This window comes from Lathyrus oleraceus, chromosome 6 (assembly GCF_024323335.1).
Source record: "Lathyrus oleraceus cultivar Zhongwan6 chromosome 6, CAAS_Psat_ZW6_1.0, whole genome shotgun sequence".
In the NCBI taxonomy this organism is placed as follows: Eukaryota; Viridiplantae; Streptophyta; class Magnoliopsida; order Fabales; family Fabaceae; genus Lathyrus; species Lathyrus oleraceus.
The window spans coordinates 168939640-168962915 of record NC_066584.1 but is presented as its reverse complement, the minus strand read 5'-3'; positions in this window follow the sequence as shown (position 1 = coordinate 168962915).

Here is a 23276-nt window from a genome sequence, read left to right as displayed (position 1 = left end):
TTGTGTGGAGTATTCCTTAGCGAGTTGACTTGCAAGCCCATTCACTTGGTGGAGGTCATGTTGAGATCAATAATGTCACATAAGTAAGTTGTGGTTAGACATTACTTGTTCCAATATAGACCTAAGAAGCCGAGGACCTTAGTTTACCAAACCCATCTTGGCCTATTCGTAGGACGTAGTGCGAAAGTCGTTCAAGTGTGAGATTTGATACGATTGTTACGCGATACTACACTCATAAGAGTCTCTCTTGAGAATATTGTTGGAATACGAGTAGTCGTTCCTCTGATAATATCCGAAAGATGGGATTATGACTATGGGAACCCTTTGTAGAACATGTTTGGCAGGTTTAAACCTTAGTACACTCCTTTTGGGTGGTTCTTAACCTAAACTCCATGCTCGTGACTTGCAACAAACCCTTGATTCATGGTTAATCCGATCAGGTATCCTTAATATCAATGAAACTCGGGTGTTGATAAGGTGTAAACCATAATCCACCAAAATGGGTGGTTGATATTAAGGATAACATGATCCATCCCATGACCTTTGTTTGGTGTGCTCTTAATTTCTCTCCAGGCAGTGCAACCTGACAGATGTTCAAGCGGGTCCATCAATTCTGATTGACAGGCCTTTGCATTGCATAACATCATCTGCATATTTGCATCCAACATCTCATGCTTATTTATTTGCAGGGTATTCCCTTTCAAAACGGGGGTGCCTTAAAACTGAACAAGCAGTGCATCGCATACCATGCATATTAACCCTTGTCTGTTTTGCAGGTGTCACCGCAGTGTCTAATGTTTGTTCCCTGTATCAGGCAGTTATTGGTCCCAAGCAAGTTCACAGATACCCGACAAAGGAAAACCGTCCACGACTAGCGATGGACCAAGTACAGAAAGAGTTGGCTGATATGCGTGAAAGGATGGATCAGTTCATGACATTGATGACTGGTATGGCAGCAGGCCGAGAAAAGCTGAGGGAATTGGTTGAGCAACCGAGGCCCAATCTATATTTGGAGATACCAAATGCTGAGGGAAACCCTGGTAACCCTGGGAACGCTGATAACCCTGTGAACACTGGTAACGCGGGTAACGCAAATGCTGATGGAAACCCGGGTAATGTTGGCAACCCGGGGAATGTTGGGAATGGTATTGGTGGAAGATACAATGTGAATCAAGGAATTCAGATTAACGGGCGCCCCGTTACTGAAGATTATCAGTATGATCAATTTTCTTTGCACGACGAGGCCCTCGAGACCACTCGCCGTATGGATGAGCTTGCTGAGAAGCTCAAATCTTTGGAGTCTCAAAATTCCTTAGGCTTTGATGTCACAAATCTTGGTCTGGTTCAGGGAGTAAGGATTCCTCACAAGTTCAAACCCCCTACTTTTGAGAAATACAACGGGGCTTCTTGCCCACGCACTCATCTCCAATCTTATTTGGGAAGGTTGGGAGCTCACACGGAAGATGAAAAGCTGTGGATGTACTGTAACACCCCGATAATAATAAAAAAATTATTTAAATTGAGTTAATAATTTATTTATTAATTTAATTAAATAATTGGAAATTTTTTTATTATTATTTTTTTGGATTTATTATTATTATTGGGATAATAATTATTGGAAAAATATATAAGTTGGAAGTTAGAAAAATCCCATTTTTGGTAAAAAGTTATTTTTCACGTGAAAAGGGAAAAGAGGCAGAAAGGGCAAAAAGCAAAAGAACGAAGGTTGAAGGAAGGGAAAGCTTGGAGCTCAGAGACTGCCGGATTTACTCAGGTAAGGGGGGTTTATCATCGTTTGATGGGTCTTATGGGATAGCATGTAATGGGTAGTGATGAACCTCTGAATTTGACTCTGATTGAAATGATATGTGATGAATTTGTGAAATATTGATGAACGAAATTGGATGATAATTGATGAAATTCGTAGGAATTAGATGTAGTAAGGTTAGCGATTTGAGAAGTTGAATGTATCTGAGTTGTAATTGATAAAACGAACGAACGTGTATGAAAAATTGGACTATGAGAGGTTGGATCTGAAGGATCTCGTAGCAGAGAAAACCCATAGCAGATCTGGAAAACTGGATTCTGGTCATACGCGTATGGCACGAGGCAATACGCGTATGGGATGGCTTGAAAATGGGGGTTTTGGCGCTGGTACGCGCCATACGCGTGTGATACGCGTATCCCTGGAGTGGTACGCGTATGGTGTATGCTATACGCGTATGAGTGGAAAGGATGAGGTTTTGAACGTGAAAGCGTCTCTGTTGGTACGCGTACGAGGATGTGGTACGCGTAGCATACGCGTATGGGCGTGGGCGATACGCGTATGGGATGGGCGAGGAAATGCGCCATACGCGTATGGGCATAGGCGATACGCGTATGGGCAGACTTGTGGTTTTCTGCACTGTGGTTGTGCAGTTTTTGGTGGTTTAGGCTGAGTGATGTAACTTAGCTGATGTATGACGTAGTAGGGATCAATTCCCGTTGTTTTGAATAGTATAGGTATTAGTAGAGTGTGCTAATACTATGATTAATTATGTGGCATGATATGATATGCTTTTGTTGATGATATGCGATGGTATACATGATGATGTGAATGTATGCATTTGCGAATAGACTGTTTTATGGCTTAGAGTGTGAGCATACGTCTATTCTTGTGTTGTTGTTGTTGTTGCATTGCTAGGTGATTAGCATGCATATGGTGGCCCATTTGGGGTGGTAGCTAATTCCCATGGTGAGGAATTAGTGAGTAAATCATTTTGATTATTGTTGATGTTTGCATGCTAGGTGATTAGCGTGCATAGCATGGCCCATTTGGGGTGGTAGCTAATTCCCATGGTGAGGAATTAGTGAGTGAGTCACTATGTCTCAAATGAGTGGGACTAGTGAGCTTGGTAGCCGTGCCGGGATTGGACGGTGAGGTTGAACTATATGTTCACAAAATAGTCGGTACCGCATGCATGGAGTCTCATTGCATAATATATGTATGGCGTGTAATATGAATGGATGTATTCCAATATTACACGTGTATTTGTGTTGGTATTGTTGTGTTGTTATTGAGTATGATGTTGAATTAATATGTTGTTCCTGAATGTGTGTTTTGATTAGGGTGATGAAGTGTGTTGAGTCACTTAACATAACATGATATTTTATAATACTCATCATATTGATTGAGGAACTCACCCTTACAACTGTTTTTCAGGTAACGAGCAGTGAGTTGAGTAGAAGTTAATGCTTGGAGTCTAGTGTAGTCTCCCTAGTGGGTCGTGCTCTGATAGATGTAACATCGGGATGGGTTGTCTTAACTTGTTTTGAATGTTTTATTGTTGGTTGAGAACCATTTTACATGTAATGTTTTACATGATTGATGAAATTATATCCGCTGTGTTTTATGCAATTATTTAAGTTTTAAATTAATAAAAGAGCATGACCGTTATATTGTTGAATGGTGTGAATATTATGTGTGACACCCTTAAATGGCATAATTACTCTGATGTTATATTTTGATATTTAATTAAATTATTGGGGTATTTTAGAAGGGTGTTACATTAGTGGTATCAGAGCCTGGTTGGTCGAGTCGAGTCGTAATTATTCTGTTCCACTGTACGGGATGGGTGTTGTATAACCCTATCAGTACTTATTGTTTTAGTTGTTTGGGTTTCAGAATAGAGATGGCTGGAAGAGGTAGAGATGATGCTGCGATTGCTGAGGCCCTGGGTATGCTAGCTGGAGTACTTGGAGGGAATCCAAATGTTGTGGGAATGGGAGCTGCTCGTCAACTGAGTGAGTTCCAGAAGAACAATCCCCCAATGTTCAAGGGAGTATACGATCCAGATGGTGCTCAGAAGTGGTTGAAGGAGATTGAGAGGATCTTCCGAGTGACTGAGTGTGCCGATAACCAGAAGGTCCGGTTCGGTACGCATATGCTGTCAGAAGAAGCAGATGATTGGTGGGTTGCTACCCGCACTGAGTTGGAATCTGCTGGGAATGCTGAGATCACTTGGGCTGTGTTCAGAGAGAGATTCCTGAGGAAGTACTTTCTAGAGGATGTCCGAGGAAAGAAAGAGATAGAATTCTTGGAATTGAAGCAGGGTAACAAGTCTGTTACTGAGTATGCTGCTAAGTTCACAAAGCTGTCAAAGTATTATACTCCCTATAGTGAGGCTGCTGGAGAATTTTCGAAGTGTGTGAAGTTTGAGAACGGGCTGCGTCCTGAGATCAAACAGGCTATTGGATATCAGCGGATCAGAGTGTTTTCTGACTTGGTTGACTGTTGCAGGATTTTTGAACAGGATTCCAAAGCCAGAGCAGAGAGCTATCAGCAAAGGGTTGATAGGAAAGGTAAGAGTCAGAATGATCGTGGAAAACCGTATGCAGCTGGCAAAGGTTTTCAGAGACAGAGTGGGATGAAGAGACCTAGTGGGGGAGACTCTAGTGCTCCTGCTAAGTGTTACAGATGTGGTCAGGCTGGACATCGTATCCATGAGTGTACCAGTGCTGAGAAGAAGTGTTTCAAGTGTGGAAAAGGTGGTCACTTGGCTGCAAACTACCGGTTGAAGACTGTGACTTGTTTCAATTGTGGAGAGTTGGGTCATATCAGTCCACAGTGTCCTAAGCCGAAGAAAGAGAATCAGTCAGGAGGCAAGGTCTTTGCTTTATCAGGTTCTGAGACTTCTGCAGATGATCGTTTGATCCGAGGTACGTGTTATATTAATGGCTTTCCTCTTGTAGCTATTATTGACACAGGTGCTACTCATTCTTTTATATCTTTGGATTGTGCTGTGAAACTTAAGTTAGAGATATCTGAGATGCATGGAAGTATGGTAATTGATACTCCTGCAAAGGGTTCAGTGACTACCACTTCGGTTTGTTTGAATTGTCCTTTGAGTATTTTTGGTAGAGACTTTGGAATGGATCTTGTGTGTCTTCCACTAGTACAGGTTGATGTTATCCTGGGTATGAACTGGTTGGTGTTTAACCGAGTTTCTATTAACTGTTTTGATAAGACTGTGATTTTTCCTGAGATTGAGGAAGGAAAGAGTTTGTTTCTATCTGTAAGACAGGTGAATGAGGAAGTAGCAGATGGGGCAGAGTTGTTTATGCTGTTAGCGACTCTGGATGCTAAAGATAAATTGGTGATTGGTGATCTAGCTGTGGTGTGTGATTTTCCTGATGTGTTTCCGGAAGAAGTGAATGAATTGCCGCCAGAGCGTGAAGTTGAGTTCTCGATTGATTTGGTACCTGGTACTAGACCGATATCGATGACTCCATATCGTATGTCTGCTGTTGAGTTAGCTGAATTGAAGAGTCAGCTGGAAGATCTGTTGGATAAGAAATTTATTCGTCCGAGTGTGTCACCGTGGGGTGCACCAGCGTTGTTGGTTAAGAAGAAAGAAGGTACTATGAGGTTGTGTGTGGACTACAGGCAACTGAATAAAGTGACGATCAAGAATCGGTATCCTTTGCCGAGGATTGATGATTTGATGGATCAATTGGTTGGTGCGAGTGTGTTCAGCAAGATAGATTTGAGATCTGGGTATCATCAGATACGTGTGAAAACTGAGGATGTTCAGAAGACTGCTTTCAGAACAAGGTATGGACATTATGAGTATTCTGTGATGCCTTTTGGTGTGACTAATGCGCCTGGTGTATTTATGGAGTATATGAATAGGATTTTCCATCCGTATCTAGATCAGTTTGTTGTGGTGTTTATTGATGACATTTTAGTGTATTCGAAATCTGAAGAAGAGCATGCTGAGCATTTGAGAGTGGTTTTAGAAGTTCTCCGAGAAAAGAAGTTATTTGCTAAACTGTCTAAGTGTGAATTTTGGTTAGAAGAGGTTAGTTTTCTTGGTCATGTGATTTCAGGAGGTGGTGTTGCTGTTGATCCTTCTAAGATAGAAGCGGTATCTAAGTGGGAAGCTCCGAAGTCTGTTGCTGAGATTCGAAGTTTTCTTGGTTTGGCTGGTTATTATAGGAAGTTCATTGAGGGATTTTCTAAGTTGGCGTTACCGTTGACGATGTTGACTAGAAAGGGGCAAGCGTTTGTTTGGGACTCGAAATGTGAAGAAGGTTTCCAAGAGTTAAAGAGAAGGTTAACTACTGCTCCTATTCTGATATTACCGAGTCCGTCGGAACTATTTGAGGTTTATTGTGATGCTTCATTGTTGGGTTTGGGTGGTGTGTTGATGCAGAATAAGCAGGTTAGAGCTTATGCTTCGAGACAGCTGAGGGTTCATGAAAGGAACTATCCGACACATGATTTAGAGTTGGCAGTTGTGGTATTTGTTCTGAAATTATGGAGGCATTACTTGTATGGGTTGAGATTTGAGGTTTTCAGTGACCATAAAAGTTTAAAGTATTTGTTTGACCAGAAAGAGCTAAATATGAGACAGAGGAGATGGTTAGAATTTCTGAAGGATTATGATTTTGGGTTGAATTACCATCCGGGTAAAGCAAACGTAGTAGCTGATGCATTGAGTCGGAAATCATTGCATATGTCTATGTTAATGGTTAAAGAGTTGGATTTAATTGAGCAGTTTAGAGATTTGAGTTTGGTATGTGAGAGTACTCACAATAGTGTTAAATTGGGAATGTTGAAGTTGACGAGTAATATTTTGGATGAGATCAGAGAGGGTCAGAAATCCGATATGCTTTTGGTTGATAAGTTGACTTTAGTGAATCAAGGTCAAGGTGGCGAATTCAGAGTTGATGAGAATGGTGTTTTGAAATTTGGTAATCGGGTGTGTATTCCGGACGTTACCGAACTTAAGAAGAGTATCCTTGAGGAAGGACATCGTAGTGGCTTGAGTATTCATCCTGGAGCTACGAAGATGTATCATGATTTGAAAAAGCTATTTTGGTGGCCGGGAATGAAAAGAGAAATTGCGAGTTTTGTTTATTCCTGTTTGACTTGTCAGAAGTCGAAGATTGAGCATCAGAAGCCGTCTGGGCTAATGCAACCGTTGGCTATTCCAGAGTGGAAGTGGGATAGTATCAGTATGGATTTTGTTTCGGGTTTACCAAGGACAAGTAGAAATTTTGAAGCTATTTGGGTGATTGTGGATAGATTGACGAAGTCGGCTCATTTCATTCCGATCAGAATGGATTATCCGTTAGAAAGATTGGCCGAGTTGTATATCGAGAAGATTGTAAGTTTACATGGTATTCCGTCTAGTATTGTTTCGGACAGAGATCCTAGATTTACATCGAAGTTTTGGGAAGGTTTGCAGAGGGCTTTGGGAACTAAGCTGAGATTGAGTTCTGCATATCATCCGCAGACTGATGGTCAGACTGAGAGGACGATCCAGTCATTAGAGGATCTTCTGAGAGCTTGTGTTTTGGAGAAGGGAGGTGCTTGGGATTGTTATTTACCTTTGATTGAGTTTACCTATAACAATAGTTTTCATTCGAGCATTGGTATGGCACCGTTTGAAGCTTTGTATGGTAGGAGATGTCGGACACCGTTATGTTGGTATGAGTCCGGTGAGAGTGTTGTGGTTGGACCGGAGATTGTTCAACAGACTACAGAAAAGATTAAGATGATTCAGGAGAAGATGAGAATTGCTCAGAGTCGTCAGAAGAGTTATCATGATAAGAGGAGGAAGTCACTTGAGTTCCAAGAGGGAGATCATGTGTTTCTACGTGTTATTCCGATAACTGGTGTTGGTCGAGCCTTGAAGTCGAAGAAGTTGACACCTCGATTTATTGGTCCTTATCAGATTTTGGAGAGGATAGGAGAGGTAGCCTATCGTATCGCTTTACCGCCGTCGCTTGCGAATTTGCATGAAGTTTTTCATGTGTCTCAGTTGAGGAGGTACATTCATGATCCGTCGCATGTAGTCCAAGTAGATGATGTACAGGTGAGAGATAACCTGACTGTTGAAACATCACCTATGAGGATCGAGGATCGAGAGTTGAAGCAGTTGCGGGGTAAAGAGATTGCCTTGGTGAAGGTAGCTTGGGGAGGACCAGCAGGTGGCAATGTGACTTGGGAACTTGAGAGTCAGATGAAGGAGTCTTATCCGGAGTTATTCGATTGAGGTATGTTTTCGAGGACGAAAACTCTTTTAGTGGGGGAGAGTTGTAACACCCCGATAATAATAAAATAATTATTTAAATTGAGTTAATAATTTATTTATTAATTTAATTAAATAATTGGAAATTTTTTTATTATTATTTTTTTGGATTTATTATTATTATTGGGATAATAATTATTGGAAAAATATATAAGTTGGAAGTTAGAAAAATCCCATTTTTGGTAAAAAGTTATTTTTCACGTGAAAAGGGAAAAGAGGCAGAAAGGGCAAAAAGCAAAAGAACGAAGGTTGAAGGAAGGGAAAGCTTGGAGCTCAGAGACTGCCGAATTTACTCAGGTAAGGGGGGTTTATCATCGTTTGATGGGTCTTATGGGATAGCATGTAATGGGTAGTGATGAACCTCTGAATTTGACTCTGATTGAAATGATATGTGATGAATTTGTGAAATATTGATGAACGAAATTGGATGATAATTGATGAAATTCGTAGGAATTAGATGTAGTAAGGTTAGCGATTTGAGAAGTTGAATGTATCTGAGTTGTAATTGATAAAACGAACGAACGTGTATGAAAAATTGGACTATGAGAGGTTGGATCTGAAGGATCTCGTAGCAGAGAAAACCCATAGCAGATCTGGAAAACTGGATTCTGGTCATACGCGTATGGCACGAGGCAATACGCGTATGGGATGGCTTGAAAATGGGGGTTTTGGCGCTGGTACGCGCCATACGCGTGTGATACGCGTATCCCTGGAGTGGTACGCGTATGGTGTATGCTATACGCGTATGAGTGGAAAGGATGAGGTTTTGAACGTGAAAGCGTCTCTGTTGGTACGCGTACGAGGATGTGGTACGCGTAGCATACGCGTATGGGCGTGGGCGATACGCGTATGGGATGGGCGAGGAAATGCGCCATACGCGTATGGGCATAGGCGATACGCGTATGGGCAGACTTGTGGTTTTCTGCACTGTGGTTGTGCAGTTTTTGGTGGTTTAGGCTGAGTGATGTAACTTAGCTGATGTATGACGTAGTAGGGATCAATTCCCGTTGTTTTGAATAGTATAGGTATTAGTAGAGTGTGCTAATACTATGATTAATTATGTGGCATGATATGATATGCTTTTGTTGATGATATGCGATGGTATACATGATGATGTGAATGTATGCATTTGCGAATAGACTGTTTTATGGCTTAGAGTGTGAGCATACGTCTATTCTTGTGTTGTTGTTGTTGTTGCATTCCTAGGTGATTAGCATGCATATGGTGGCCCATTTGGGGTGGTAGCTAATTCCCATGGTGAGGAATTAGTGAGTAAATCATTTTGATTATTGTTGATGTTTGCATGCTAGGTGATTAGCGTGCATAGCATGGCCCATTTGGGGTGGTAGCTAATTCCCATGGTGAGGAATTAGTGAGTGAGTCACTATGTCTCAAATGAGTGGGACTAGTGAGCTTGGTAGCCGTGCCGGGATTGGACGGTGAGGTTGAACTATATGTTCACAAAATAGTCGGTACCGCATGCATGGAGTCTCATTGCATAATATATGTATGGCGTGTAATATGAATGGATGTATTCCAATATTACACGTGTATTTGTGTTGGTATTGTTGTGTTGTTATTGAGTATGATGTTGAATTAATATGTTGTTCCTGAATGTGTGTTTTGATTAGGGTGATGAAGTGTGTTGAGTCACTTAACATAACATGATATTTTATAATACTCATCATATTGATTGAGGAACTCACCCTTACAACTGTTTTTCAGGTAACGAGCAGTGAGTTGAGTAGAAGTTAATGCTTGGAGTCTAGTGTAGTCTCCCTAGTGGGTCGTGCTCTGATAGATGTAACATCGGGATGGGTTGTCTTAACTTGTTTTGAATGTTTTATTGTTGGTTGAGAACCATTTTACATGTAATGTTTTACATGATTGATGAAATTATATCCGCTGTGTTTTATGCAATTATTTAAGTTTTAAATTAATAAAAGAGCATGACCGTTATATTGTTGAATGGTGTGAATATTATGTGTGACACCCTTAAATGGCATAATTACTCTGATGTTATATTTTGATATTTAATTAAATTATTGGGGTATTTTAGAAGGGTGTTACATGTACTATTTTGAAGACAGTCTAACTGGAGCTTCTCGTGAATGGTATTCTCATTTGTCTCGTACTACCATCAAGAGCTGGAAAGACTTGGCAGAGGCTTTTATCAAGCAATATCAATACAACTTGGACATGGCTCCAAATCGGACCTTGTTGCAAGGTATGTCTCAGACTGCCAAGGAGACCTTTAGAGAATATGCTCAGCGTTGGAGACAGATTGCTGCGTCCGTCCAACCCCCTATGTCTGAAAGGGAGATGGCGGACATGTTCATGAACACTCTTCAAGGCAATTATATTGAGAGATTGGCTGCTTGCCCGTCAATCAGCTTTGCAGAGATAGTAATTGCTGGAGAAAGAATCGAGAGTCTGTTGAAGATGGGCCGAATTCAAGACAATAGTGCTTCTAACTCATCAGGTCCCAAGAGACCGTTTGCTGGTAACGGTCAACGAAGAAAAGAAGGCGAGACAAGCGTTGTGTATACCGGCAGAGGCAGGGGTAGAGGATGCCCTAATTATTATCAAGATCAAGTGGCCGCAGTCACTATTCCAACACCTGTTCCTCAACCGCAATGTCATCCGTAACAACAACCCAGGTACAACAATCAACAACAAGGAGGTAATCCGGGTCAGCAAAGACACTATCAACAACGTCCAAGGCAGACGGACCGGGTCATCGAGCCAATCCCAATGCCTTATTCAGTATTACTTCCCAAGCTGATTGACATGAATCTGGTTACGTTGAGAACTCTGGCTCCGCCAATCGATCCCAATAATTTGCCTAGAGGTTATGATGTCAACGCCAGATGTGCTTTTCACTCCAACGCACCTGGCCATACTACAGATAATTGCAAGGCTCTCCAGTTAAAGGTAGAAGATTTGAGAGATGCCAAGGCTATCAAATTTGCTCCGGTGCCTAATGTTATCCAGAACCCGATGCCGGCTCACGGCGGGCAGGGGATTAATGCTGTCGAAGTGGTTGAAGCTGGTAATGCCCAAGGCTGGGGCAAATTTGTGGAGCCAGTCATCAAAGAAGATAAGTTTGGATTGGGGTATGCTCCGGGATCTCAGAAGAATGAAGCCGGTACTTTCTCCAGTGGGGGTTTGGTTTCTCCCCACATCGTCAATGCTGCAGAGGAAGACAAGGCTGACAGCGACTGTGACTTAGATAGCTGGATTCGCCCGTGTGTCCCGGGAGAAAAGCTCGACAATTGGTCGTCCGAAAAACCGTCCGGGTTATTCTGCTGAAAGAGTGATTTTTATTGTTTTCCTTTTATTACATGCATAATAAAGTCTTACACTTTGCCCAAGGTGTAATGACTCATTTGTAGGGCCATCCATTTAGTTACGTTTCGCAATTATTTTTATCATCAATAAAGGACGGCTTTTGCAAACAATTTTGTGTTCTCTTTCTTTCAGTTTTTTTACTTTTTACAAAAAAAATGGCAATGTTTCTTTTTTCGTTTTTCCTTTCTTTTTTTAAAAAAAATCTCTCATTCTAAGGTAAAGCATGATCCTCCATCATGCAGAGCCGACCACCCGGATCTCACTGCTAACGACACTGCTATGGCCAAGTATGACTTCGACAATCCTATCTATCAAGTCGAAGAAGGGGCTGAGGAAGTTTGTGAATTGCCTGAAGGGTTAGCCAGATTGTTGAAACAGGAGGACCGAGCTATTACACCTTATCAGGAGGTCGTTGAGACCATCAACGTTGGTACCGAAGACGACAAGAAAGAGATCAAGATCGGGGCAAGTCTACAGGCCGAGAGGAAAGACCGTTGACCATGTACTTGACTGTGTTAGAAAGGTCAATGGGTTGTGTGCTCGGCCAGCATGACGAGTCAGGTCGAAAAGAGCATGCAATATACTACCTTAGCAAAAGTTTACCGACTGTGAACAAAGATACTCATTGCTCGAGAAAACTTGCCGCGCTTTGGCATGGGCTGCTCGCCGACTAAGACAGTATATGTTGACTCACACGACTCTATTGATATCAAAAATGGATCTAGTCAAGTATATTTTTGAAAAGCCATCACTTACCGGAAAGGTTACTAGGTGACAAATGACACTGACAGAGTATGACATCCAATACACTTCACAAAAAGCCATCAAGGGAAGTGTCTTGTCAGACTATCTTGCAGAGCAACCGATCGATGATTACCAATCTATGAGGTTTGACTTTCCTGATGAGGACATCATGTTTCTCAAATCGAAAGATTGAGAGGAACCACTCCCGGAGGAGGGGCCTGACCCTGAATCCAAATGGGTTATGATGTTTGATGGGGCGGTCCACGTCAATGGTCGCGGAGTTGGTATAGTGTTGATCACACCGGAAGGGGGTTCATATGCCATTTGGTGCCAGAATAACTTTTCCCTGCACCAACAATGAAGCCGAATACGAAGCTTGTATCCTAAGACTTGAGGAAGCCGTCAATATACAGATTAAAACCCTGGATGTATACGGGGATTCAGCTTTGGTCATCAATCAAACCAACGGGAAATGGTTCTATGCTGGAACTACGTACCCAGAACTGACGTATCTCGGTCAGAGACAAATGAAGAAAGCATTTGGTCAGAAAGTGCGCCCTCGGGGGTATCAAGTCGGTGAATTGGTACTCAAAAGATTTCTTCCTCCCAACACAGATCACAGGGGCAAATGGACACCGAACTAGGAGGGTCCGCACGTGGTTAAAAGGATTTTCTATGGCGGAGCTTTGACGCTAACAACCATGGAGGGCGAAGGATCCCGTCCCCTATTAACTCAGACGCAGTTAAAAAAAAATACTTCGCATAAAATAGACCCGCTGGACAGTAAAAAGAATAGTCCAGGCAAAAAAGGGGCATCCCGACGAACCAAAAAAAAGAATAAAGAGGTTCGGGCAAAAATTAGGGATATATATAAAAAAAAAGAGTACACCCGGTGAGTCGAAAACCCAAAAGGGCGGCTCAGGAAAAAATGGGTATCCCGGTGGATTGAAAACCCAAAAAGGGGGCGATCCAGGCAAAAGTTAGGGAATAAGCGAATGACTATGATCTGAGTTCATCAGTGTTATATCACCGTTTCATTCAATCCGGCAATCTTCGAAGGTTAAAGATCGACTAATCATCCACTTCAGAAAGCAAGATGAGCAGAGCGTCTTGAGGACATACGAGCCATAGCAGAGTCGAAACTCAGTGGGACCCCGTTTCCCCATTGCCATTAGGATAGTTCTCTTTTTATAACGATCACCTCTTTTCAGGGATCAGCTTCCTGATACCCTCGCCTATTCCTGGCACAAATTTTCTCCCCATTAAGAGTCGAATAATTCAATTAAAGAGCCTCTTTATTTTTCATTTATCAGTTTGTTTGCAAAAATGTCCGAATTTTTGATAAAACATATTGCATATGAACATAATGGTGGCTTTTGCAGATGATTTGCACAGGAAAACATTTAAAATTGCTTTGAATGTGCTTAATCCCGGACGGTGAATTCAAACCGAGTAATTCCCCCGAGGCATACGTGTATTTTTGGTTGCAGGTCACAGGAACCAGATGCCAAGTCATGAATCCTCATCCCCAAGCGGTTGACAAAGTCTCTCCTCAACAGAGCATGTTCCCCAACAGAGTTGACAGTATCCAGACTGTCTATCCCCAGTAGAGTTGACAGTATCCAGACTATATATCCCCAGCGGAGTTGACGGTGTCAGACTGTATCTTCCTAGCAACAGCGGAGTGGTTGCATGCCCAACGGACAAGAGGGTGGTGTTCCCAGTGTTCATCTTATCCCCAGCAGATTATTTCTAACATATTTGTTCTAATCCCCAGCTAGAGGACGATTAGCAAGTTCATATCCCCAACAAAGGTCGTTTCCTACGACATTTCCCCAGGAAGTGTTTTCCCCACAGACTCTCCTCACAGAGCCTCGCCGAACAAAGTTTCCATAGTTGATACTCCCCCCGCAAGGTCAACTTTTCAAGCAGCCAATTTATTTTTGGTGGCTCATTGGTCCCGGCAGACGGATCATTCCCCACATAGCATTCAAGGATTGATACAGCGATCTGTTCCCTATCGGAGTTTGCTTCCCCAAGCAGATTTCTTTTTTTCTTTTACACCATGCATAGCATTTGCATTCGCATGCATATCATATTAAGCATACACATAAGCTGATAAACAGGTTCTTCCAAGCAGACTGAAGAATTACTTTACAACCAAGGTCATGAGATCCAGCCAGAGGATCAAGCGTGAGTGATCCAGCCTGAGGGTCATTTTGAAGATTCAGCCTGAGAATCGTTTTCCCGTGATCCAGCATGATGGTCACTTTTTGAAGATTTAGCCTGAGAATCATTTTCCCGTGATCCAGCATGAGGGTCATTTTTGAGGATTCAGCCTGAGAATCGTTTTCCCAAGAGTCAGCCTGAGGCTCAATTTGAAGATTCCCCAGTGAAGTCGCCTACAAGCTTTATTTCCCCAGCAAGTCTAATTGAGGAGTCGTTACAACATGTTCTAGCCCGAAGAATATGTACGAAGCCCAAAAGTAGAATATGCTCGAAGCTGCATATCTAATATGAAGGCTGGGTGTAGATTTCAAAAGAGGGTCAACTAGCGCATGCCTCAGATGCGGGATCCTAATGATGGGAATTTATCATCAAAACAATCCAGATCTAGCCAGAAGATCGAAGTAGATTCAGCCAGAGAATCGAAACAAAGGAGATCTAGCCAGAAGATCGAAGAAGATCTAGCCAAAAGATCGAAGTCAGGTCTAGCCCGAAGACCGGAAATAGATTCAGCCAGAGAATCGAAACAATTCAGATCTAGCCAGAAGATCGAAGTAGATTCAGCCAGAGAATCAAATTAAGTTAAGATTCAGCCAGAGGATCGACACTCCAGATCTAGCCAGAAGATCAAAGTCAGGTCTAGCCCGAAGACCGAAAATGGATTCAGCCAGAGAATCAAAGGAAATAGATTCAGCCAGAGAATCGAAACGAAGAAGATCTAGCCAGAAGATCAAAATCGTATCCAGCCCGAGGATCAAAATTAATATCCAACCAGAGGACTAAATTGAGTATAGGTTTAGCCAGAGGATCGAAACTCCAGATTAAGCCAGAAGACTGATTCAGATCAAGCCAGAGGATCGGAAGAAAAATAAACAACGCGGTGTATTTCCGCGTTTTTGTGGTAAACTCGGAGCATAAATTTTCGGTCTGTCTTTGGTATTCAATCACAGCTCACCCCGTTTGTCTGATAAGCTGTTCGCTTTCATCCTACTCGGTTTAGCTGATGATTGAATAGGGGCAGCTGTAACACCCCAAAATTTGCCCTCCTCATTCATGCATTCATTTAGCATTTCATATTGCATTTCATCAAGTCAATCAGAATTAGATAAAAAAAAAAAAAAAAAAACGAAAAGAAACAACGAAAAAGAAAAAAAAAATAATTTTTAACAAAAAAAAAAAAAATAATAATAATAATAAAATTTTTTATTAATTAATTAATTAATTAAATAAATAATTAAATAAATAAAATATAATAAAAAATTTTGGACTTGGACCTTTCTCAAAAGCCCACTAAGCTACCAATATTAGCCTATAAATACTAGAGTTTCATTGAAACAAAAGCCACACACACAGAAGAGGAAAAAGATAGTGAGAGAAGACCTAACGGAGTTCAGAACAGCCTCCAAACCCCAAAGGGAACTCAGCTACACAGAATCACCTCTGCCTCACATAAACCCTGAAGATTGTTTTGTAAACCTCACGGGTGCAACTCAATTTCAATCAAGCTCTCCAATCAGGTTTGCCTTTATTCCCATTACCTTTTGTTTTGAAGTTGAATACTCTGAATGTATGAGGTATGATGGATGAATTTCATTAGGTTTTTCGCCCATGGGTTTAATATGTATATGAATGTATAAACAATGCCTTGAATGTTTAACCGTTTAATTTTTGAGTGTATGCCACAGGGGTTGAGTATTTCTGAAACCATACTGTTGATCATGAAAAAAATGCTTATGGTGTTTCACTAACCCTTTTGTTGAATTTTTGTGAGGGCTCACATGACTTTTGCAGGGATAACTTGCGTGGTTTCCCACTTTATTTGTGGGATAACCCCTGGAGGTTCATTCCGATTACCTGTACTGACCCACTTTCTTTGATGATGTTAGCTTGGAAGGATCTCAGGGTTTCCCATTCCTCTAATTGTTGTTACTTCGGATCTTTATCCGCGTGGTACTTTTACATTTTTCCCGCATTTTACTGCTTTCCTAGCTGGAAGACCTCGATAGGAGGCAACGTTTGAGCCCCTTGGTGGCATTTTACTTTGAGACACATGTTTTGTGTTTTGTATTCATATCCCTGCAGGTAGCGCGGTTCCTTCATCAAGGACTACCTTTTTGCCCTCAAGCATCCCAAACCCTAAAATCCAAAGCAACACGTTAACTCCTTCTACTACAGGCGAGTAAGTCTCCAAAGGTCGAGCATCCGGTAGATTGCGTAGTAACGTCGTCCGTCCAAAACCCAATTCATAACCCCGTAGTTAGCCGAACTACGTTTTGCTCTGATTCTCAGGCCAGATGAGATACGTAGGCATAAGACGCGATGTCTTAGCGAGCACGCATCCCCCAACCCATAGGTCAGCCGAGCTACGAAGACTCTGATTCTCATATTCAGATGAGATACGTATGTAGTGGATGCGACATCCGCGCGAGTCATTTTCATTTAACCCTTTTTTTTTGGCAAACAGCACAAGATAAACCCACACCCTTTAGACAAGAACTACAAAAGTGGATCCCGTAGAGTACTACGGATGCGTAGGGGTGCTAATACCTTCCCTTCGCATAACCGACTCCCGAACCCAAGATTTGGTTGCGAGACCCCGTCTTGTCCTTTCCTTTTTCAGGTTTACTTCGAGCGTTTCCTTTCCCTCCTTTGGGAAGAATAACGCACGGTGGCGACTCTTCTGTCATTTTCTTTCGCCGGTTGTTTTTTCGCGCACTGTATTTTTCAGGTTGCGACACTCATCCTGGGGAAATCTAGGAAAAAATTAGGGATTTGGCAAGTAACTGCATCCTGACAGGACTTTGTTCTACAACTGTCATCCGTTAGAGATCCTTGCTCATTATCAGCCAAAGCTTCAAATACATCAGATTCAGAATTGGTGGAGAAATGGTCATTATGTTCAATGTAGCCCTTTTCCAATATATATCACCAATTTCAAATTTGTAAAGATCTATGGAGTCTTGCCATTCGTAGACTACCATTCTATCAAATAAATTTGAGCCTTTTATCCAATTATTGGCACTCTTATCTGTTTTTATTCAACAAATGTTTTGCATGTTTTGATTAAGAAAATATCATTGTTTTAAACAATCAATTTTTTTATAATTTGTTTTTAAACAAAGTGAACATTCACAATGACGAAAGGATACTTAGGAGATCCTCAGTGCTCTCCCAAGGGTGGTACGATCCCCAACAGGGTAATATTTTTGTCCATATTCCTTGCATGATTGTATCTCCTCCCTCCGGAACCCCTTGTGGTTTATCCTACCAAGTGGATTGCTTGTTGAGAGTCACCTCTCTTCCCTTCAGCAGAGTAGCAATCTTTCTTCCTCAGCAGCTTGGATCTCTTTGGGCAAGAGCGGTATTTGGTGGTTGATCTTGATAAATCCTTTATCTCCTGGGATAGATTCCCCAGTAGAGTTGTTGGTGTAGTGGACCTTGCCTGTGATAACTCTCGTCCCCAGCTGGAATGATTGATGATTCATCCCTCGCAGAGTTCTTTGCTTCCTGGTATCTCTGATCCCCAGCAGATTGGATACTCCCCGGTGAACTTGGCTTTCTCTCTTGAGATGTAGTACCGGGTGGTTGATTCCTGGACCTGGTTGTGTTAGATATGTGTGTCTGTCAGCATACATCATACATAAACCACGCATATTCATGCATAATTATAACATTCAGATATTCATGTTGCATTCTTTGCCATATATCGTTGTTTGCTGTCTCCTGCTATTTGGTGATATACTTCCCCGAGCAGATGTGTGTGTCTGATCTCTCCATATAGAGTCAGCTCCATAAGCAGAAAGCGTCTATCCTTTCTTTCATATTCCCCATAGGGTTATATCCTCGTGGATGTTGATTGTTTTTGTTCCTTCCCAACACATATACTGGGATGGTTTTCCCCATTGAGTTATATCCTCACCGGGACAAGTCTTGATTTGGTGTGCCTATCTAGTTTGATCCTAGATCGGTCTCTTGAGACTCTTTTCCTATTTCCCCGTGGTAAATGAATAATTGCTCAGTAATTAGTAATTATTATCCCCGGCGGAGTCTGTGTTTCTCTACCCTCATACCGGTAGTTGTAAACCATATTTCTTCCCTTTTTGCAGAGTAACTATTTTTGCTCATCTTTAATTGGTGACAGTTATCTTCATCCAATATTCGGTGATGATATCCCCTCATCTTCTTGGATAATTGCCCTGATTACGCAATTTATCCCCAGGGGGTCATCTCTCGTCTACCTTGTTATTGTTGGTAACGATTGTTTCTCCCCTAAATTGGTCATCATTATATGCCTAGTTTCGGTATCCCGATGCCTTTTCTTTTCGGTCGATTTATCCTTTATTAACCCAGTAACCGGTTGTGGATAATTGTCCATTCGAGTATATTATCTATGTTCTGACGGTAATAGATAGTATATCTCATGCACTCTCGGGTCTGAAGCCTTTTGTTCTTCCCCAGTTGAGTAAGATTCGTATCCCCTTTGTGGAGTCGAATATCCATCCTGTAATCGAGTTTGCTTTTAGCCCTCTTTTGGATGATGAGTGTTTTGGGAATATTCCCCAATTCACGCCTTGGTTGGTCACCTATTATATGCCCAGTAACCGGTATCCCTGGTGTTCCTTCCTCTCTGCTCCCTATTATGACTTTTTGTCCCCTGTGGATTCAGAATCCCTGAGTTGAAGTATACCTTTTAGGTTTTCCTCAGACGTTTTTAAGTTTTGATATCTCTCACCCTTATACTGATCTTGGATATTCATCTCTTCTTGAGCATGTTGTATCTCTCACCCTCATACCTGGCGTTCAGATCACATGTCTCCTTGAGCTTATTACCCAGTAATCGATAATACCTCGTCCCGCTGCTTCCCCAGGAGTGTCCTTGTGGACATCCCCAGCGAAGTCCCTTAGTGGATTGTTTTCATCCGGATTTTATCCGAAGTATCGGCTGTGGATAGGTTTTTGTTGTATTGGCATATTCCCCAATACATGCATCTTCGAGTCAGCTCGAGTCTTTCCATTGGATCTTTTCCCTTTGGAATTTTGTTCCCCACGCCTTGAGTCGTGACCTGCTCGCACATTTTTATCCCTTTTCTATCCCCAGGAGAGTCCCCAGGGTCTTTGTCCCATGGAGTAAATTGCTCATATGGATTATCAGTGGCTTCTGATTTCTTTGCTTTTGTGGACACATATCTCCACAAAGTGCTACCATTTTTCATACCTACATTTGCATCATGAGGTCTCTTAGGGACCAAAATTCGTCTCTTTGTTATTATTTAAGCCCATTCTACCGCGTCGAGACGAAGATTTTAACCTTCACTTCTCCGGCTAGAATGACCTTAAATAGGGGCATCTGTAAGACCCTAATTTTGACCCTAAGATCCCTCATGGCATCATAACATTGCATTTGCATTGCCTGAAGGATCTTTAGCATCTTGGTTCCCTTTGCCTTTGGGTGGGACTCCTTGTGATTGGTTTGAGATCACCAAGCATGCTTGAATTATACATCATTGTTTCTCTTACTTTTGTTTACTAACCAAAAGCACAAAAATGTGTCACTAACATCTTTTGTTTGAAGCTTGAGTATCATCCAAGACACTTTGTGGGTTCTATTTAGATGATCAGTCAACACAAGGGAATGACTTGAGATACTTCCAACAGGTTCAAATGGCGTCTATTCGTCAGTCAAAACGTTAATCTTGAAGGAGCAAAAGTTTGTTCATGAGTTGTCATGCTCGCTAGGCGAGCAGAATGGGTCGCCTAGCGAGTCCCAAGAAAAGCCACCAGAATCACCTACGCTCAGAGGAATTTCTTGAACTGTCATGCTCGCTAGGCGAAGCCCACGTGTTTAAAAAAAACGAAAAACGAAAAAAAAAAAAAACGAAAAAAGAAAAAAAAAACGAAAAAAGAAATAAATAAATAAAATATAACAGAAAAATTTTGGACTTGACCCTCTCTCATTTGAGCCCACAGGTCCACAAAAATCAAGTTATAAATTCAGAGTATCAGTGAAACAAAAGGCCATTCTATTCCTATTACCCTGGCAGGGAAAAAGATAGTGAGAGAATAGCTAACAGAGTTCAGAGCAACCTCCAGAGACTGAAGGGAACTCGTCGGCAAAGAACCAATTCCCTCTCATATAAACCCTAAGAGTGCTTTGCAAACCCAAATGGGCAATTCAATTTCATTCGATCTCTCCAGTCAGGTTTGCCTTATTCCCATTACTTTATGATTTTAATTTGAATGCTCTGAATGTATGAGGTATTATGGGTGAATTTGATACCCTTTTGATGCATGTGTTTGACAAGAGGTTTAGGCCTTCTACCCTTGGTTGCTTTTATTGAATTTTAATGGCATGATTCGTGTGGTTACATTTTGATTTGGGGGCAACTCTTGATTACCCTATCTTGTTTCTCTAACCTGTTTGTTGAGTTTTGTTTTGTGAGGGCTCACATACTCTTGCAGGGATAGCTTGCTTGGTGTTCCACTTTATTTGTGGGGTACCACCTTGAGGTCTATTCTGATTACCTGTACTGACTCGCTTTCTTTAAGGGTGTTTAGCTTGGAAGAGTCTTTGGGTTTCTTATTTATCTAATTGTTGTTACTTCGGATCTTTATCCGTACGGTAGATCTCTCGATCCCTTTACTTTTCCCGCATGTTACCGATTTCTTAGGTTTCGTATAGCCTCTCGTGGCATGTCATTTAAGGTAGCGCGGTTCCTTCATCTAGGACTGCCCTTTTGCATGAGCATCCCTAAACAACCCAAACTCATTGATGTTTCTTCTCCTAAGAACATGTTATCTCCTTCTACTACAGGCGAGTAAGTCTCCAAAGGTCGAGCATCCGGTAGATTGCATAGTAACGTCGTTCACCCCAAAACACAACCCTTACCCCATAGGTAGTCGAACAACGTTTTGCTCTGATTTTCATCCCAGATGAGATACGTAGGCATAAGATGCGATGTCTTAGCGAGCACACTCCTCTTTAACCCATAGGTAGCCGAGCTACGAAGACTCTGATTCTCAGATTCAAATGAGATACGTATGCAGTGGATGCGACGTCCGTGCGAGTCATTTTCTTTTGACCCTTCTTTTAGTAAGTAGTACATTAGATAAACATACACGCTTTTCTCATCCCTTCAATCATGTTTGCACAAATAAATTTTCACAAAAACAACAACCTTTGCAACAAATGTGAAAAGGGCACCCTAGGAGTACCTAGGATGCTTTGGGTGCCTAACACCTTCCCATTGCATAACCAACCCCCTTACCCAGATCTCTGACATTTTTACTAGTTTTTGATTCGATAAAACTTTTAGGTTTTTGTTCGCTTTCTAACCATTCCTTTGGATAAATACATGTGCGGTGGCGACTCGACTTGTATGATGTACCTTGGATTTAGTCAATATCTCCAATAGTAACGAATACTCCGCTACAATGACATTGAGAACTGCTATCCATTTAAATATGAAGTTCAGAAGCTAGTGAAAAATGGAATGGTGTCCTTTGAGGACCGCGCATCTAATGTGAAAGCAAACCCATAACCCGCTTATGGAAATTCATCTGTTAATATTGTAGACGGCTGCCCTGGGGAGTTTAAAGTGTTTGATATCTGTTTCATAAGGAGATCCTTAGTGACGATGCACAAGGATATTTGCTTGGTTAGTGGATGTGAGCATGACCATGATGGTTGTGCTATTTGCAGTGTTAATCCAAGAGGTTGTGATATTGTGAAAAGGGACATCCAGCGGTTGATGGATGAGGGTATGATTCAGATTGTCCAATCCCATCATGTAGATAACTATGTGAATGTGATCATTCTAGTGTTTAAGAATCCCGAGAGAGTGGTGATTCAATATGATATCAGCAACAGTCTCAGTCTCAGTCAAAGATCGGTATCGCCATTGGTCATATGGTTGGCGGGTCCAGTCCCGTATGCATCCAATAAGGCTGTTCCTTATCAGTATAATGCAACTATGTTGAAAAATGGTCAAGAGGTTCCATTACCTACGACCAGTTTTGTCATGAACATTGCTGATGTTACTAAGGTGACCCATAGTGGTCGAGTGTTTGGGTCGGTGTTCCCAAAAGATGTAGAAGATTCAACAGTTGGAAAGAAAGTGGAAGTGCCTGTAGCAGATCCAGTTAGTGCTTCAAAGCGTCAGTCTGGTGAATCCAGTCATTTAAAAACTAATGATGATGATGAGTTACTTAGATTGACAAAGAAAAGTGAGTTTAACATGGTGGAGCAACTGCTCCAAACCCCCTCAAAGATTTCAGTGATGTCTTTTCTTATGAATTCAGAAGCATACAGAGAATCACTGCAAAGAGTTCTAGAGCAAGCGTTCGTGGAACATAACGTTACGGTGGATCAGTTTGATCATATTGTGGCTAACATCACTTCCTACAACAATATCAGTTTCTATGATGAGGAACTCCCTGAGGAGGGTATGAATCATAATATGACTTTGCATATCTCCATGAATTGAAAAGATGACGCTTTATCCAATGTACTAGTTGACACCGGATCATCGTTGAATCTGCTTCCGAAGTCAACATTATCAACGCTGTCATATCAAGGAGCGCCTATGAGGTATAGTGGTGTAATCGTCAAAGCTTTTGACGGTTCACGCAAAATAGTGATATGTGAAGTGGACCTTCCAGTGAAGATAGGTCCAAGTAATGGATATCCATCCGGCCTACAAGTGTCTGTTGGGAAGGCTATGGATTCATGAGGCGGGAGCTGTTACCTCCATATTGCATCAGAAACTCAAATTCGTCAAGAACGGAAAATTAGTCATTGTTGGTGGGGAAAAGGCGTTGTTGGTTAGCCATCTGTCATCTTTCACTTACGTTGAAGCTGAGGATGAGGTTGGAACTCCG